At 43.2% G+C, this 19769-nt stretch overlaps 2 long non-coding RNA genes across 2 annotated transcripts; one reads left to right on the top strand and one right to left on the bottom strand.

The window, feature by feature from the left end:
- The first annotated feature begins 87 nt into the window (after nucleotides 1-87).
- On the top strand, nucleotides 88-5204 carry LOC311632844. Its single transcript, XR_014796836.1, has 2 exons — nucleotides 88-210; nucleotides 2459-5204. It is a non-coding gene; the product is annotated as an uncharacterized lncRNA (long non-coding RNA).
- A 108-nt stretch (nucleotides 5205-5312) lies between these two features.
- On the bottom strand, nucleotides 5313-18232 carry LOC311632847. Its single transcript, XR_014796839.1, has 4 exons — nucleotides 18043-18232; nucleotides 15718-15784; nucleotides 10431-10528; nucleotides 5313-7170 (listed from the first exon to the last, which is right to left on the bottom strand). It is a non-coding gene; the product is annotated as an uncharacterized lncRNA (long non-coding RNA).
- Between the last annotated feature and the right edge of the window lie 1537 nt (nucleotides 18233-19769).

Raw genomic sequence — 19769 nt, 5'->3', positions numbered from 1 at the left:
GGGAGAGGAACCCACCGGGAGACGGGGGCAGCGACCACAGAGTCGCTCCGCGCGTTCCTAGAGTGGCAGCGGCGGCGGGGCCTGCACTTCCGGCGTCTGGAGGGCGCCGAGCTGGGGAGCCGGGCGGCGGGCGCGGTGAGCGGGGCGGCGCGGGGGCGGCCGGGGTCCGGGAGGCGCGGTGAGCGGGGCGGCAGGGGGGAGAGAGGCGCGGTGAGTGGGGTCCCGGGGGTGCGGGAAGCGGAGCCCGCCGGGGCTGGGTGAGCGCGGGGAATGAGGGCCCGGGGCGGGGAGCGGGCGGCAGGCCGTGGTGGGGTGCGTGGGCCTGCAGGCCGGGGATGGCGGCCTCGGCCTTGGCCTTGGCCTCCGCTCCCCGCACCGCTGGAGGACGCCGGGCCGGGGGTGCAGGGGGCCGCGGAGGCCTGAGGTGCGGGCGGGGGACCGGGGGTGCGGGCGGGGGGCCGGGCCGGGCGGCCGGGCCGGGGGCGGAGGGGGCCGCGGAGGCCTGAGGCGCGGGCGGGGGGCCGGGGCGGGCTGACCGCTTCCTGAGCCTCAGTGGCGCTGCGGGTGGGGAACTGAGGTCCGGGGGGCACCGGCTGCTCTGGGACTTGGCGACATTTTCTGTGTAACCTCGCTGCTGTCGGCGTGGCTGCTTCATTGTCCTCCCAGTTTCTGTGTGAAAACAGGCTGGTCCCGTTCCTGCCGCCCGGCCCCCGCGCCCGCGCCGAGGGCGGCGATGGGCCTGCCCGCCTGAGCGGTGCCGCCGCGGTGCGGGCCGGCCGGTGCGGGCCAGGCGCGGGCCTGGAGCTGCCGGGAGGACTGAGCGGGGTGGCACGTGCCTGGCACACAGGCCGCCTGGACTGTGATGTCCTCATCTCCGGTGCTTCAGGTGGACTAGGTAGTCTCCTGAGTTTCCTGCCAGGTCTCACTTCTATAGTATTAAAAAGTAAATGTGTGTGTTTTCAGGGTATAATTACTATTAAAGCCATTTTTTGAACTCCAGTACCATGGACCTAACAAATGCCTCCTTGTAAGATGTTCTATAAATGTTTACCATCGTTAAAGACTGAGTAGCCGTATCGCTGTAATTTTGTTTTGAATGCAGTTTGCTTTTTCTGATACCATAATTGCAGCAGATATAATTATTGAATATCCAGATAAATTCCCCAGTGCTATCAAGCCTGAACTCTCAGTTATACAATAAGATGAAAGTAAGAGCCCTACCGGTTTGGCTCATTGGATAGAGCGTTGGCCTGCGGACTCAAGGTTCCCAGGTTCGATTCTGGTCAATGGCATGTACCTTGGTTGTGGGCACATACTCAGTAGGGGGTGTGCAGGAGGCAGCTGATGGATGTTACTCTCTCATGATGTTTCTAACTATCCCTCTCCCTTCCTCTCTGTAAAACAAAACAAAAACAATAAAATATATTTTTTTAAAAGATAAAGCAATGGCAGAACAATGGTGTCATTTGTGTTTTCATTATTTGCTTTAGAAGCCTGTTATAATTTTTTTGTCTACTTCCTGACATCTGATGTGAAAAATAGTTCCAATAATTGTATTATTTTTTAAGCCTAGCTTCTCGTAAATTTTCACCTATTTAGAGTTTGTGGCTTGTTATGCCTTTTTAAAAAATAATTTCATATGTAAATAGATTTATTGGAAATTTTGAGTTTATTTAGCATTTGGATGTTTTTAAAATTCCAACTCTATTTTTATATTTAAACTTCCTCCTTTGCACCCTTTTTCCTACTGTTTCTTTCGCTATCCTGTAAAAGTTCTTTTAAAATATTTATCTTTCAAAACACAATCCTCAAGTTTTCAAAGAATTGTCCTCTTTGATCATTCAAATCTAGAAAAAAAGCATCTCTTTATGGGCATTTTTCTCACCCAGCATTTGTTAAATTAACTTACAGAAACTTAACTGCTCTTTACAGAGTAGTTCCTACTTTCAAAACAGTTTATGCTAAAAGCTAGAGCAAAGTTGTTATCTATAGCTGTGAAAGTAGAATGGCTAAATGAATAAGGACAAATACAGGTGTCCCAAAAGTGTATACACACACTTTCAATAAATATAAAGGCAGTGTTTATTAAAATACATTTCATTTTCAAAATTGAACTACCAGCTGTTAAAGTGTGTATACATTTTTTGAGACACTGTAGTTATTAAAAGCATGATTTGTCATTTTTCTAATTTGAACTCCTTAATTAGATAGCTACCAGTGAGAAGTTAAACCTGAGAGTAAATATTAAAACGATTTTTATTTGCTAATATTAAGTTTAAACTCCAGAATTATTAGAATTATTTTACAAGTATTTTTTGCAGAATTGTTTTTATTTTCCTATGTATTGAATACTTTTTAAATTTAAAAGTGGAAGCAAATTTGATGGATCTAAAGAGGTATAAAGTTGAATAATTAACAAATCATCTGTAATTTATTTTTGTTTTTCTTCTACACCCAGAGAATTCTGAGCTCTGTAGCTCTAGGAAGAGAAGCATTAGTTCAGAAGAAGCAAGTGGACTCTCAGAAGCAAGAACAGATCTGACTCTCACAATGCGGTTAGGAAAACCGAAGGGAGGTATTTCTCGAAGCGCAAGTCAAGGGAAGATTTCCCGGAGCGCAGCCCAAGGGAAGATTTCCCGGAGCGCAGCCCAAGGGAAGATTTCCCGGAGCGCAGCCCAAGGGAAGATTTCCCGGAGTGCAACCCAAGGGAAGGTTCCTCGGAGTGCAAGCCAAGCAAAGCCCTCTGAGAACCAGCGCAAAAGAGGCTGGCAGCGGCAGAAATGGGGAACGACTATTCGGTTTGACTCAGGCTTGAGTAGACGGAGAAGAGACCTGGATGAGAAGCCCTACAAATGTAAAGAATGTGAAAAAAGTTTCAGTCAGAGCTCAACCCTTTTTCAACACCGGAAGATCCATACTGGAAAGAAATCCCATAAATGTGCTGATTGCGGGAAAAGTTTCTTTCAGAGTTCTAATCTCATCCAGCATCGACGGGTCCATACTGGGGAAAAGCCCTATAAATGTGATGAGTGTGGAGAAAGGTTTAAACAGAGCTCCAATCTCATTCAGCACCAGAGAATTCATACTGGAGAAAAGCCCTATCAGTGCGATCAGTGCGGCCGATGCTTCAGCCAGAGCTCCCACCTCATTCAGCACCAGAGAACCCACACGGGGGAGAAGCCCTACCAGTGCAGTGAATGTGGCAAATGCTTCAGTCAGAGCTCCCACCTCAGGCAGCACCTGAAGGTGCACAAAGAGAAGGTGCACAAAGAGAAGTCACGCAAAACTCCAGGCAAAAACATTAAGGCAAAAACTCACGTAGTATCTTGGAAAACGGGCACAAAAAGGAAGTCGGTGGGTCGCCTCCGCTAAAGGCAAAGGAAAAGAAAAGCTCCCTTAGATCTAGAGGTACTTCACAATAGAGCATGCAGACACCGTCCTTTCCCAGCATGGAGACGTTGGAGCACGGGGTTCAGTGCCATCAGGCCAGGCGGGTGGAAAGAAATGACCTGAGTCCACTGTTCTCGTTTATGTAACCTCGAGTACAGAAAACTGAAAACATTTTTTGCGAGAATATAAACTTCTTGACCTTGTTTGAAAGTGTTGCCTGCATAATTTTGACAAGAACAATCATGTTTTAATGGCATATAAAAATGTAGGAATTTCAGTAACTTCAGTTTTAAGACTTTCTGTTGAAGGAATAATTAAAAAGGAAAAAAAGTTAATTCCATTGATTTGGGAGTTCTGTAACATGAAGTGTTTTTTTTGTTTTTTTCATATTTTTTTGATTTTTTACAGAGAGGAAGAGAGAGAGAGAGAGCTAGAAACATCGACCAGCTGCCTCTTGCACACCTCCTACCAGGAATGTGCCCACAACCAATGTACATGCCCCTGACCGGAATTGAACCTGGGACCTTTCAGTCTGCAGACCGATGCTCTACCACTGAGCCAAACCGGTTTCAGCTAACATGAAGTTTGATGATTGTAAAGTCTTGTAGTATATTAATCACCAGTTTGTAAGTATGACTCAAGATTCACTATATGAAAATAGATTGATTGCTTACTGATTCTTAAGGCCCATCACTATCAACTTTTTTTTCTTTCTTATGGACAGCTGTAAAACCAGAATTTTCCTGTTTTTCACCAAATTCTTATTAAAATTTACTCTAAAAGTCAAAGCAAAACTGAATTAAACCACAAGTTCTTTGTGATGGTGTTACACTGTGTCAGTTGTTTTCCAGAAGTTAGAATGGATTTATCCATCTCTTTACCTTTGACTTTTATGTGATGTGACTTTGACTTCTTTGGAAGTTCTCTTGTGCTCTGACAAACTGAAATAGCATTTTAGACCCACATGAATAAATAATTAAACCATATGTAACCAAAACAGTTTCAACTTGCTAATTATAAATCTATAATGCACACACCTCCCTGCCTTCTCCTTGGAGAACTTTAAATAATAGCAAATTACCTAAATCAAAAATCACTTAATCCAAATGTAGCTCAAAGTAGATTTTGAAATCTAAGTTAAATTTTTCTGAGTGAAATTAATTATTTACAGTCTAGCAAACAGTGCTGTGTCCCACATTCTGTTCAGCAGCCTTCAGCTCAAACTTTAATTCTATTAAATGTTAACATTCTGATTTTTTTGTATCTTTTATAATCATGTCCGTTTCTGGTGTATTAATGACAATTATTCATAAAAATGGAATATTTTGCATACTACCACCTTTTTAATTTTCTCCTGGGAAATTATTTTAAGGATTTAAGCAACATCTAAAAGCACAGCTTTGGAAGAATCATTTGTTTTGCCTATTTTTTATTTCCTCAAACTTGAACTTTGTCTTCCTCCTGGCCTTGTACTTAGTTTGGAGTCTTAGAAGATGGCTTTGCTGGCAATAGTCTCATCCAGTGGGATTTCCACAGAGTGTGTGTGACTGGGGTGATTGAAGTTACCTTTCACAAAAGACCTGATCTTTGCTTAGCAGGGCCGTTTTGAGGACCTACCATCAGTGTGGAGCAGTTTTGTGTGTGGAGTAACTTCTGACTGGACCAACACCACTTTAAATGTAATGAGTTTTGCAATTTTGACAGCAACCATAGGGTCCTGCAAAAGAAAGACCTTTGTATGTTAGATTTCATAGTTTACATTTTTATCCTGAATAAACTTCTGTTCCCTATAAAAATAAAGCAAGTACTCCAGAGGGTGATGTCTTCTCAGTCTGTTTTGTATTTCTTAGAGCCATAAAACCGGGAGCAGATAGGTCAGTACATTCGGTAGCCTGTGGTAACCAACATGGCACTGCAGCCTTTTCCTCCTTTTAGGAGCACCTTGGGAGAAGATTTTACAACTGCTTTACGTTAGTGGGTGAATGGAATAATTTGTGTTAGAAATGGACTAGCAGTGGAACATGAGTCTAAGCACTGCCTCTGAATACACTCTTGTATGAAAATACGCTGCCCCTCGATGTTCCGCTGAATTTCCACCATAACAGGTTTACCAAACTGAACCCTTTTATTCTTGTGGCTCCCTATGCAACCTCTGAGTTTTTTATTTAGTTTTTTATTTTATTCTTCTGGCTCCCTATGCAACGCCAAGTTTTTTTTTTTTTTTTGTTAGTTTGTTTTTTTAATACTGTTGAAATTTCTGTCCTATACCAATGAGTAAGATAGGTTGTTTAAAACCTTTGGCTTCCACATTCTTTATTAATTTATTCAATCTAAGTGCGGTAGAAAAAATGGGTAAAACAGCCTTAGCTTGAAGGAACTAAGGTTTAGTGGGTAGTCAAGTAGAGGAATTGGAATGTAAATGAGTAAAGCAAACGGTACAGTAGAGACCCAATGGTTCTCAATTTGAGCATGCATCAGAATCACCTGGAAGGCTTGTTAAAACATTGATTCCTGGGCCCACCCAGAATGGCTTTCCAGTAGGTCTGGGCTGTGGCCAAATGATTTCTGTTTCTAACCAGCTCCCAGGTGATGGTGATATGCTGGTGCAGGACCCCCTTGCAGGACCACTGCGATAACCCATTTCCTGGGGGCAGTGTGTGCTCTGTGAGGTGGTGTCTAAGTCAGATGCATACGTAATACTAATCTTTAATAAGGATAGGCAGGATTTAATGAAGACTTTGGGCCCTAGGGCAACATACTTGGGTTTGCATCTTGGTCACCTAGCAACTGGTCAATTTGAATTTTGTTCTTAAGTTGGAAAAGATACTTGTGGTTGAGTTCTGGGGGGTTGGGGGGTGATTATATGAAATAATGCAGGCAGAGAGCTTAGCCTAGAGTATGGGACATTGTTTAGAATTTACTCTTTGACTTAGATCATGAGAGGCAGAGAAGCTATTGAACCAAATCTGAAATTGTCGGCAAAAATAATACTTTCCATAAATTTAAAGGTGAGTTCTATTTTCCCCCCAGCACCATTTCATAAGTTCCTAAGGGAAATTTAAGATCCTGTACAGCCCTGGCCAGTGTGGCTCAGTTGATTGGAGTGTTCCATACTCCAAAGGTGGCAGGTTTTATTCCTGATCAGGGTACATAGCCAGGTTGCAGATTTGATCCCCATCGGGGTTGTGTGTGGGAGGCAACAGATACATATTTCTCTCACATTAATCTTTCCCTTCCTCTCTAAAACCAAAATAAGTAAATAAACATCAATTTTCTGACAGGTAGTAGGAGTACCTCTTCTAAATAGAAGTGCCTGGCCATTATATTTATTCCCCATGTTAGGGAGACAAAGTGGTTTCATTTTGTTGAAGAAGTAAACATCTGGGGTGTTTCTCTAGGCTCAGTTGGAAACACCCCAGCTTAGTGAGGGCACTGCATGGGCAGGCCTCAGTCTTGTTCTGGACCCTGGGCTGCTTACACTTCTCTTAGAACTGTCACTAGATGGCAGCATAGGAGATAGAATGGAAATATGCCTGTCTATCATGTGCATTCAGCTTGTATCTTCCTTTGAAAATAGCATACTCAAAATGTGGAGAATTTGAGGTCACCCTCTACAGTCAGATGGGACTCAGTAAAATGTCTTTGGAAATGCAAGCATAATTTTTTAAAGTGAGCACATTCAGTCAAATTACCTGAATATTCTTCCCAGTTCCACTGTAACTTAGATATTAATAACTTACAAGGCACAGGAAGATGAGTCTTTTTTCTGCCACTTAGTCCCTTCCTGCTAGAAAACAAAAAAATCAATTTTTTGTTTAAAAACAAGCTAATATTTTCTCTGCTTCCCTCTTAGTTTGCTCTCCTCTATAGCCAACTCCTTGCAAGATCTCTTTCCTTCCCTGGCACTGTCCCCTCAGTCCATTCCCAGCGAGGTTTAGCCCACCCCTCTGCTCAGAAACACTCTTTCCCAGGGGGCCGCGGGAACCTGTGTGCACACAGGCAGGCATGGCTATGGAGAGGAAGGCGCAGGGTGAGGCGGAGGAGCAGCGTGGAGCTTTCTGGCCTCCGCTGGGTGCTGCTGTGCCTGCTGCGGCTCCTTGCTTAGCGGGGCTCGGTGGTGCTCTGTCATGGGGGAAGGAGGGATAAAAGGGAACGGCCTCATGTAAGTCCACCCATGTCACGCGTGAAATCAGTCCCTGTAGAAGTGTGAGTTGAGGTTGAGATCCTGACCTCCGTGTCCAGGTGCAGAACCCGGCAGAAATGGAATGAGTATCGCCCACGGGCTGGGGAAAGGGATGCTGGAAGCACAGACTGCTGCTACCTGAGCACACCTGCAAGCACAAGCGACCTAGGATGTCCCTGGTGGAGAATTTGAAAACCTGGTCTTCACAAGAGTTGCCCTGAACATCTAAACTTTTCATGATCTGAGGGAGACCAAAACTGGCTCTGGACAGTTCATAAATATACATTTAACGAAATGAGTCTGTGAATAAATATTTAAATACTAGAGGCCTGGTACGTGAAATTCGTGCACAGATGTGTGTGTCCCTCAGCCCAGCCTGCACCCTCTCCAATCTGGGACCCATCAGGGGATGTCCAACTGCCCGTTTAGTTGGACATTCACAATCCAGGATTGCTAGCTCCCAACTGCTCACCTGCCTGCCTTCCTGATTGCCCCTAACCACTTCTGCCTGCCAGCCTTATCACCCCCTAACCACTCCCCTGCCAGCCTGTTTGTCCCTAACTGCCCTCCCCTGCAGGCCTGGTCCCCCCACCCCCAACTGCTCTTCCCTGCAGGTTTGGTCACCCCCAACTCCCCTCCCTTGCAGGCCTGGTCCCTGCCAACTGCCCTCCCCTGCTGGCCATCTTGTGGTGGCCATCTTGTGTCCACATGGGGGCAGCCAAATTTGACCACATGGGGCAGCCATCTTGTGTGTTAGAGTGGTGGTTAATTTGCATATTACTATTTTATTAGATAGGATGAAACTAAAAGAGAAGCAGTTATGAGAACAGTTTGCTTTCCATAGTTTGAATGTTTTATCATGTGTATGTCATATTTATAGTTAAAATATAAATTTAAGGCCAGTTATTCCACAGCAAGGCAGAGACTGGGGCCAGGCTGGGAAACAGGAGATGAGCGGCACCACAGTGACCGGGGCTCTGTCCCTTTCCTGTCGGCGAGGAGTCCTTGGAGGCGCTCATTTCATAACCTTGCTGTCTCCTCTGGTACTTACTCCTCTAGTCCTCCTCTGGGTGTTTTTATTTTCGCTATTTCCAAAGGCTGAATTACATCGCAGAGCCTCTGTATGGGAACATACTGTAGGCAGTATTTATCTTACTTCAAATGCCACAGTTATGTGGATCTATATTTATACTTTCAATTCCTGTCTGCTTATCTCTGCTTCATTACCAATTTTTTAATTATTGTAGCATAATAATATGTTTTACTCTAGTTTCCAAAATGTTTTTATTATTACCTAAACTTTATCCTAGGCAAATTTTAAAATCAGCTTGTGCAACTCCAAAAATACTCTTGATGTATTCCAAAATATAAAATTCATATTTTATTGGCTTATGGATTAATTTAAAATCATTAGACATCTTTACAATGTTTATCCTCCTCTCTAAGGATGAGCTGGCCTTGCAGTTTAGTGTCTTTCTTGTTTGATATTTCTTAGTTAAAGAATAATGGTTGTTTTACATGTAAATCTTGCACATATATTACAAGGTACATTTCTAGTTGTGTGTGTGTGTGACTAATAAAATAAGTATTTTCTCTACCACCATCCTTATTTAATTTTGTAAACATTACACTTATTAATTCTTATATTATTTCAAAAAATTAGTTAAATTTATTTTTTAATTATACTTAGGTTTCTTGTGATTTTTGCCTTGTGATATTTTGTGTGTATTAGTACATTTTATTAGTCAGGTAGGGCTGCCATACAAAATGCCATAGATTGGTGGCTTAACAACCGAAACTTATTTTCTCATAGTTTAGGAGGCTGGGAAGTCCAAAGTCAAGGTGCCAGTTCTCTCTGTCTCTAGTGAGGACTCTCTTCCTGGCTTGTATATGGCCACTTCTCACTGTGTCCTCACCAGGCAGGAAAGAGAAAGAGAGAAATCTCTTTCCCTTCTTATAAGCTCGCAATCATAACATTAGGATCCTACTCTTGTAACCTACTTAACCTTTTCTTAAATTTTATTTTTCAATTACAGTTGACATCTAATATTATTTTATACTAGAGGCCCAGTGCCTGAAATTCGTGGACTGGGCAGGGTATGTGTGTGTGTGAGTGTATGCGTCTCACAGCCCAACCTGTACCCTCTCCAATCTGGGACCCCTTGAGGATAGTCAAACATCCTTCTCACAATCCAGGACTGCTGACTCCCAACTGCTCACCTGCCTGCCTGTCTGCCTGCCTATCTGATTGCCTGCCAGCTTGATTAATTCCTAACTGCTCCCCTGCTGGCCCAATTGCCCCTAATTGCCCTCCCCTGCTGGCCTGGTCACCCCCAATGGCCCTCCCCTGTTGACCTGTTCACTCCTAACTGCCCTTTCCTACTGGCCTGGTCACCCCTAACTGTCCTCCCCTGCAGGCCTGGTCACCCCCAACTGTCCTCCCTGCAGGCTTAGTCCCCCCCTAATTGCCCTCCCCTGCAGGCCTGGTCCCCTTCCAACTGCCCTCCCCTATAGGCCTGGTCACCCCCAACCGCCCTCCCCTGAAAGCCTGGTCCCTACTAATGTCTTCCCATGCAGGCCTTATTGCCCCCAAATACCCACTCCTGAAGGCCTGGTTGCTCCCAACTGCCCTCCCCTCCTCTGCTGCCCATCTTGTGGAGGCCATCTTAAGTCCACATGGGGGCGGCCATCATGTGTGTTGGAGTTATGGTCAATTTGCATATTATCTCTCTATTATATAGGCTAATTTTCAGTTTCACAGCTTAGTGGTTAGACAATCATATACATTACAAAGTGACTCCCCCCCCCCCCCAAGTTTTCAAGTACCCACTCTCATTGTACATAGTTATTATAATACTTAACTTTAATTAACTCCTGAAGACCATGTCTCCATACACTCCACATTGTGAGTTAGGGCTTCACCACAGGAGCTTAAGGCAGATACATTCCAGTCCACTGCATACATCATGATGAAAAAAGTTAGATCTCTATTGCTGAAGGTACTCCTTATCATCCAAATGTCACAATATTCCAATTTTATGTTTTTCTCATGTTCTTAAAATCTTCTATATGAAAATAATAATAGTACTGCTATTATTAGGGTTAAATATAATAATTGCTGTAAAGTAAAAATTGCAAATTCAAATCAATAAATTTTCCAGGAAATTTGCAAAGACCAATGCAAACATTCCACTTAAAATAATAAGGGTTAAAAAAGAACATAGTATGCAAAAGACATATTTAATATATTTTGAAAGAAGTGTCATTCTAGGCAAAAAGAAAAATTTTGACCAAAGAAAAAGGAAATGAACTTTATGAAACCTCACATCAGAGAATATATAGTCAAGAAATCAAAGAAGGAATAATGAAACAATGTTACATGAGAAAAGAAGAAACCGAAAAAATAAGGAAATTTTATTTAAAGAAAAATAAAAATCATGCAGTTCTTAAGAAGCAGTAAGGAACAGATCTGGCATGACAGGAAATTGTATGAGTGACATGGAGAACAATCTTGAGAATGTAGTGGAGATTATCAGATAAATTAAATTAGTAGAAAAGTAATCATCTCAGGGAAGAAACAATAAAGACCCAATCTCTGTATATAAAAGCGTAAGCGACCAGCTGACTGGATGTTAGAGAGCCGGTTTCAGCCTGATCCCCACAGGCCAGGCCGAGGGACGCCACCATTGCATAAACCCTTGTACCAGGCCTCTAGTATATAAATAATTGGTGTTCCTGAAAATGAACCAAGAAGTGGAATAAAACAAAATTAAAAATGTTATTGAAGAAAACTTTCAGTAACCAAAAGACCACCCAAAATTTTAGGATAAAAACGTTCATTGTGTTTAAAGTTGGTGGTAGGCATTTTCCCAAACACTTCAGATGCTAGAAGATAGTGGAGCAATGTCCACAGTTTTAAAGTAGAAGAGATTTGACCCATTACTTAATACATGGCCAAGTTATTATCCAAATATAAAGGCAATATATAAACAGTCTCCATTGTCCAAAAACTGAAAATGGCATCCAAATACCCTTCCACAAAATATATGATTCCATACATAACAGACTAAATATAAATAAATTTTAAAATGTCATAAATGGCCATGAGCATGAATTCATTTAGATATAAACTTATTTTAAATGTTCAAATTGCAATTGCAATAATTCTTGGCAAATGCTTTATAATTTAAAGCATTACATTAAACTAGCAGTGATTTTGAACTTTATACAAATGAATGGTGAAAACTTTGAAACATTTTAATCAGGCAGCATTGGTGATGGTGATGATGAGGTTATATAATGAAATTTTTGTGTTTGGAAGATGAATCTGGTTGCTGTTGGAGGAGGGATTGGAAGGAATTAAATGGAAGCAGAAGATCATGTTAAAACTGGAGATTACCTGGAGGGTTATGGGAAATGGCCAATTTGAAGCACTATTTAGAAAGTAGAATCATCATTGGTGATTGACTTAATGTAGCGGCATGGGATGGGACAGGTAGAATTTGTGCACTGTGTAAGTGTCAGTGTCTTGTATTGAGATAGAGGAAAACAGAGATCATGAATATAATTTTAACACATAGAATTTGAGATGCCAGAGAAGCATCCAGGTAGAAATAACAAAGATGTCTCCCTCTCTCTCTCTCTCTCTCTCTCTCTCTCTCTCTCTCTCTCTCACACACACACACACACACACACACACACACACACACCACAGACAAAACCCACTAATTAATGTGATTGAAAACCCTCAATAAAATTAGCAAATAAAAGTGATTTTTTTTTTTTTACAGGATTGCAAGCAAGTTTTAAAATTGTTAGGCAACACTTAACCCATTCTGTAATGGTACCTCACTGTAGTTTTAAAATGAATTTCCCTATTAAGTTATAATACTGAGTATTATTTCATGTGCTTATTTTATATCCATATACTGTTTTTGGTGGTGTCTGCTCAAGCTTTTGTCCATTATTAAAATTTGGTTGTTTGGCCGAAACCGATTTGGCTCAGTGGTAGAGCGTCGGTCTTTGGACTGAAAGGTCCCAGGTTCGATTCCGGTCAAGGGCATGTACATTGGTTGCAGGCACATCCCCGGTAGGGGATGTGCAAGAGGCAGCTGGTCGATGTTTCTCTCTCATCGACGTTTCTAGCTCTCTATCTCTCTCCCTTCCTCTCTGTAAAATATCAATAAAATATATTTTAAAAAATAAAATAAAATGTGGTTGTTTGTTTTCTTATTAAGAAACTAAAGGCCCTGTGCACAAAATTCGTGCAAAAGGTAATCCCTCAGCCCAACCTGCACCCTCTCAATCTGGGACCTCTGGCTCCTAACCGCTCACTCTGCCTGCCTGCTTGATCCCCCTAGCTGCCCTCCCCTGCTGGCCTAGTCACTCCTAACTGCCCTCTCCTGCTGGCCTGGTTGCCCCTATTAACTTTTCTTTTTTGTAATCTTATCCCTTTCACACACAATGGTATTGGCTTCTCCCTCTCACACAATTTTTCTCTATCCTTTATGTAACACTTTTTTCTACTGACCCATCATTTATAAACTTTTCTTTCCTCTTTATTTCCTACTTCTGTTCCATCATCCTTCTTCCCATCTTTCTCCTACCCTCCCTCCCTCCCCACATTCCTTCTTTCCTTTATCTTTACCCCTCCTCTCTTTTCCCTTTTCCTTCCTTCTCACCTTAATTTTTCCTTCACTTCCTGCCTTGGACCTGCTTTGCTCCCTCCCCATTTCCTCCTTCTTCCCATTCTCCTTTTAAGCTCTACCGGCTCCCCTTTAAAACTTTTCCTCCCTCCTTCTTTCTCTCTCATCCTACCTTTCCCATATACTCTTCTCTACTTACTTCTACTGTTTTAATATCTATCTATCTATCTATCTATCTATCTGCCCAATTATTCACTATCATTTATCTTTTTTCTTTCCTGACCCCTACTTTTAAAATCTGTCCCCAGTACACACTCTACTTGATTTTCATTATTGCTCCTACAGTTCACTCATACATCCTCTTTCCTTAACTCTGCTCTCTACTGACTCCTTTATAAAGTTCTTCCCTCCCTCCTTCCCTTCTTTTAGTATATGTGCTGCTGAAGCGAGCACCCTCCTTCCCTTCTTAAAGCTCCCGTTGTGGGGGTGGGAGGGCGTAAACCACCAGCCCAGGGCTCAGCTCCGGCCAGGTGTTCCCTCAACCTCCTTCCCGGCCTCCCCACCGCTGTCCCGCTCCCATTCCCTCTGCTGGACGCCGGCCCAGCGAGGGTGGCAGAGGCCTGTGCGGCCTGGGCGCTGGTGCCACACAGCAGGAGCGCCTCCTCCCAGAAGGCCGGACCGTCCTCCACTCCGCCCTGGACTGTGGGCACCGCCCTACCAAAGGCACCACCAACCTCCTCCGGCGTCTGGGCGGGTCTCCCTGCTCCGTGCCACCTGCACCCGCCCCTCGCCACCCCCAGGCCCCCGAGGTCGCCACCCCCTTCCGCGTGCAGTTTCCTTCCCTTTTCCATTCGTGTGCCTCTCATAGCCTATCCTACCCCCTGCCCCGGCCCTGTCAGCTGCCTGAGCAGAGGGCAACCTGCAGATCCCGTCGTGATGTGATGCTGTAATGGACAAATTTGCATATTTCCCTATTATTATGTTAGATGTATATATTCTAAGTACAAATCCTTTTCAAATATGATTTTGCAAATATTTTCTTCCAGTCTGGAACTTGGCCTTTTAATGATTTCTGTAATGAGCAGATGTTTTTCATTTTGGTGAAGTACAATATATACAAATTTTATTCTTTTATGGGCTATGCTTTTGGTATTACAGCTAAAAAGTTGTTTTTTTTTTGCATAACCAAGATATATATATATATATATATATATATATATATATATATATATATATATATATATATATATATATATATTTTTTTTTTTTTTTTTTTTTTTTTTTTTTTTTTTCAAGAAGAGACTTTGTAATTACAGATCTGGTGTGATGTAATCATATCAGTGGGAAAGGAAGACTATTACACATCTTATTCTGAGACAATTGGCACCAATATGGATTGAAATGAATTGCATTCCTATCTCACACCATATGCTAAAGTCAATTCTATATTCGAAAATTTAAATAATTGAATTATATCTTTTTATAAGATAATTTAAATAATCAAATTATAATGTTTTATAAAATAATAAATGTATAAGATAATAAAAGGAGAAGCATGTTAAGACTAAAAACCACAGAAAAAGATGGATCTGATTACATTAAAACTGGAAAACTATACTTCTCAAAAAAAACCAATACCACATAGAAAGTAAAACTATAAAGCCTCACATGAAGAAGCTTTTTATAGTACATATAGCCAACAAAGAATCATATATAATAAAAAGGTAATATGCAAATTGACCATCATGCCCTTGCACAAAATGGCTGCCCCCATGTCGACACAAGATGGCTGGCAGGAGAGGGCAGTTGTTGGTGAGAGCCAGTGGGAAAGAGCAGTTGGGGGGGGGGGGGGGAACCAGGCCTGCAGGGGAGGACAGTTGGAGTGGACCAGGCCTGCAGGGGATGGAGTTGGGGGCGACCAGGACAGTAAGAGAGGGAATTTGGGGGAAACCAGGTGCACAGGGGAGGGCAGTTGAGGGAACCAAGCCTGCAGGGGAGGGCTGTTGTGGGGGACCAGGCCTGCAGGAAAGGGCAGTTGGGAGGGAACCAGGCCTGCAAGGGAGGGCAGTTGGTGGTGAACAGGCCTGAAGGGGAGGGCAGTTAGGGGTGATTAGGCTGGCAGGCAGAAGTGGTTAGGGGCAATCAGGCAGGCAGACAGGTGAGCTGTTGAGAGCCAGAAGTCCCAGATTGTGAGAGGAATGTTGGACATCCCCCGAGGGGTCCCAGATTGGAGAGGGTGTAGGCTGGGCTGAGGGACATCCCCCCACACCAGTAGATGAATTTTGTGCACTGGGCCTCTAGTGTAATGTAACTGATAATCCTCAACTATAGACTATGTCCCCTCAAAATTCTTATGTTGAAACCGAATTCCCAATGTGATGGTATTTGAAGGTAGGGTCTTGGGAGATAATTAGGTAATGGGGGTGCTCATGGGTGGGATTAGTGCCCTTATAAAAGATGCCCAGAGAGCTCTCTTACCCTTTCCTCTTGTAAACTCACCTTTAAAAGATGGCCATCTACGAACCAGGAAATGGTGCCAGGATCTTGGACTTCCCAGCCTCTAGAACTGAGAGAAATGAGCGTCTGTGGTTTATAAGCCACTCAGTCTATGGCATTTTTGTTATAACAAGGCAAACAGACTAAGACAATCCTAGAATTTAATTTAAAAATACAGTTGAAGAGAATCCAAGATGGCTGCCCAGGTAAACACCTAGCCGCAGCCTCACACAACAATTTCAATAAAATACAACTAAAATATAAAATGGACATTACCCAGAACTACAGGAAAGTCGACTGACTGGAAATTCTACAACGAGAAGCAAGGAGAAAACCAGAAGGAAGCACGGAGGAGCTATAAAAGCCTAAGGTACAGAGACACGCGGCGCGTGTGGAAAGGGCAGAGCCGGAGAGGACAGAGCCGGAGAGGAGGGAGGCTGAGTGCCTGGCTGGTGTTCCCTAGTGGGAAGGAGATAAATGCTCCGACTGTGTTGGGCCACAGTTCTGACTCACTGAACCCCAGTTCTAGGCCAGACCCCCGGGGACCCAGGCTCATCCACAGGGAGCTGGGCTGTAAGGCGGAACCCCGGGGGAGCGGCGAAAGGAGGTCCCGGAGGTGCGCACATTGCGCGCAAAGAAGGGACGGTTGGCTGTGTCACAGAATTGCCCTGGTGGGAAGGAGACAGGGGCTCCAGACTGCTCTGAACGCCAACTCCACTTCCAACTGAACTGAACCCCAATACCGGGCTCATTGGGGGAAAGCCTAGACTGTTTGGTAGCAGGCGAAAATCGAGAGCACCTTTCTCTCAGAGTCATGTGCAGCGAGTACTAAAGGACCCTGAGACCCAGGAAGCCGCATAGGGCGGGGCTGACAGAAGCCAAAGATGTAGACTCCACCCTGAAACTCCGCCCCATCTGTAGCTGCGAAATGCGACAACGAAATAGATCACAAACGAAAGAAATGGAGGACAAAAAAGCGACTGGATATAGAGTTCAAATCTATGCTTATAAGGTTTTTCAAGAATTTCCTAGAAAAGATGGATAAGATCTATGAGGATATGAAAAGAGATCAACTAGAATTAATAAGGAATCAACAAGAAATGATAAGGGATCAACAAGAAATAAAGAATACATTATCTGAAATAAAAAAATATTATACAGAGTCCTAAAAACAGAATGGAAGATCACAAGAATCAAGTCAAAGATTTGGAACATAAAGAGCCAGAAGACACTCCTCCACAGAAACTAGAAGGCAAGAGAATCCAGAAAATTGAAGATAATGTAAGAAACCTCTGGGACAACCTCAAGCGAACCAACATCAGAATTATGGGGGTCCCAGAAGATGAGAGAGAGCAAGATATCGAAAACATACTGAAAGAAATAGTGACAGAAAACTTCCCCCACCTGGTGAAAGAATTAGACTTACAAGTCCAGGAAGAGCACAGAACTCCAAACAAAAGGAATCCAAAGAGAACCACACCAAGACACATCATAATTAAAATTCCAAGAGCAAAAGACAAAGAGAGAATATTAAAAGCAGCAAGAGCAAAGAAGGTAGTTACCTATAAAGGAGCACCTATACGATTGTCAGCTGATTTCTCAACAGAAACCATGCAGGCCAGATGGGAATGGCAAGAAATATTCAAGGTGATGAATAGTAAGAACCTACAGCCAAAGATAATCTATCCAGCAAAGCTATCACTCAGAATCGAAGGTCAGATAAAGAGCTTCACTAATAAAAAAAAAGCTAAAGGAGTTCATCAACACCAAACCAGAATTATATGAATTGCTGAAGGGGGTTCTTTCAGAAGAGAAAGTAAATAAAGATAAAAATTATGAACAATAAATACGTTACTATCAACAAGTGAATCTAAAAACCAAGGAAATTAAAAAAAAATCTGATGAACAATATTAACTGTTGAATATAATAGAATCAGAGGAATGGAAGGGGAGTGAACTGACGATTCTTGGGGAAAAGGGGAGAGGGGGATGTGGAAAGAGACTGAACATAAACTGTGCACCTATGGATGAGGACAATGTGGGGTGGGGAAAGGGCAGAGGGTGGGGTGGGAACCTGGTGGAGGAGAGCAATGGTGGGCGGGGGGGGGGAAGGAACATTTGTAATAATATGAACAATAAAAATTTATTTAAAAAAATACAGTTGAAAAAGTGGGCAAAAAGTTGAAAAGATATATCTTCAACAAGGAAATGAAAACTACTACTAAACACATGTAATTACTCAATTTCATTAGTAATTGGTAAAATAAAAATTAAGACCAAACCATGATATCATTTAACACCCACCAGATTGGGCTTTCAAATACTCACAGTGTATCTGAGATGGAATGGGCTGTCTGGATTTCAAATTCCCAGAAGTGTTCAAGCATGTTGTAGGCAGACTTTTATTGGAGATTTTATAGAAGATATTGAATTTGATGAAGATGGTGAAATTAAATGATCCGTACAGTTCCTTCTGTCCTACAGCCTCAAATTCCTGCTACTGGTTGTAGGCGATGGAAACAGTTCTGGGCTGGTGTTGTATATGTAGGCAGTTATGTTTTATTGTAAATCATTATAAAAACTGGTGTAGCTCATTTTGTTATTTTTCTTTAATCACTTGTTTTCAGAATAATAACTAGATGCCCTAGCAACCAGTTACTTTTATTTTGTATCATTCCTTTCAGTTATTTTTTTATTCCCAAATAACCCTGAATGACTGTCTTGAAGTTGGGCTAGGGCTCTGATACAATCCCAGTGACCAGACAGCTTTCTTTCATTCTGACCCACAACTGTTCCAGGTTTATCTTGAAGATTCTCTGGCCCGAGCATGAAATTAACCATTTCTCCAAAGACCTCTGTGGCCTTTTAGTGAGAAAAGGTGTCCTTCACATTTAAAAATCTGGATTCAGACAGCTCATATCTGGATGGTGTATTGACCATCTACAAACTGAATCATAAGACTGTGACAGTGACTGAGCATGTACAAGCCCATAAGTAAAATATCAGGGCTTCTTAGACAAGACTACATGGGATGTGACAAAGTGTGAAATAATCAAAGCACAGAGCGGTTTGCCTGGTTACAAAAATCAGGATTTAAAAGAGAAGCAAACACGTTGGCTCACCATTTATTAAGCACCTACTAAGTGCAAATCCCAGTGCTGAGCACCACGTGGCTGGTGACAGAGTAAGCCTCTCCTCAAAGACAAAAAGGCTCAGACATTCCTAAAGCCTCCAAGAAGGACCTGCTCGGTGAGGAAACCTTGTGGCCCATGACGCCATAAATTCATCCTCGGACTCTTTGCTACCACCACTTGGGAGTCTACTACTGAGATAAAACCCAAGAGTATCAGTCTCTTAAATTATCCATCCTTCTCCTCCCTGCTCACTCTGGAGCAGCTCGTAACTCTGCCAGCCCAGCACCTCAGGCTCGTGGCCACGCTGGCCCTCAAAGACCAAAGATGTAAAGTGCTTGTCCACAAAGCTGGGCGGGGAAAGCGTACACCCTTCCTTGTCCACCTCCTCCCACCTCGGGCTTCCCTCCCCCCAAGCAGGATCTTTCCTTCCAGACTTGCCTCCCACCCAGAACCCACCAGCCTCCGGTCCTGCAGCAGCGAGAAGCTAAATGAGAGCCAGCGTAGCTTCCTCACGGAACAGACTCACTGAGCAAGTCATTTCCCCTCCGGAGCCCTCCTCCCAGCTGTCAGCTATGAGGAACAGCTAACACACACCTGCCGGCAGCTCAGAGTCATTGTGGGAAGCACAAGGAAGTCAGAGGAGATGTTGAGACATGCAAAGTGCTATGCAAAGGTTAGTTGATACTGTTATCACCATTCTCACTAACAAAGTGGCTTACACTCTGAATCTAAGCCTTGGTGGGGGTGGGGGTGGGAGTGGAGTGAGGGGGTGGGGTGAGGAGGGAGGGATAGGGGGAGTACTGGTTTAGTTTGGTTTGGTTTTCATTCATTTTACAAATCACACCTCCCTCCCATCCCATCTTTGGTTAAAATTTGGGGCCCCCGTAGTTAGTTATCAAGATTCAAATCCCAACTCCACTA

This window comes from Pipistrellus hanaki (genome assembly GCF_964339955.1).
Source record: "Pipistrellus hanaki genome assembly, chromosome: 14".
Lineage (NCBI taxonomy): Eukaryota > Metazoa > Chordata > Mammalia > Chiroptera > Vespertilionidae > Pipistrellus > Pipistrellus hanaki.
The sequence above is the reverse complement of the archived record's forward strand: the minus strand, read 5'-3'. Positions and strand labels throughout refer to the sequence as shown.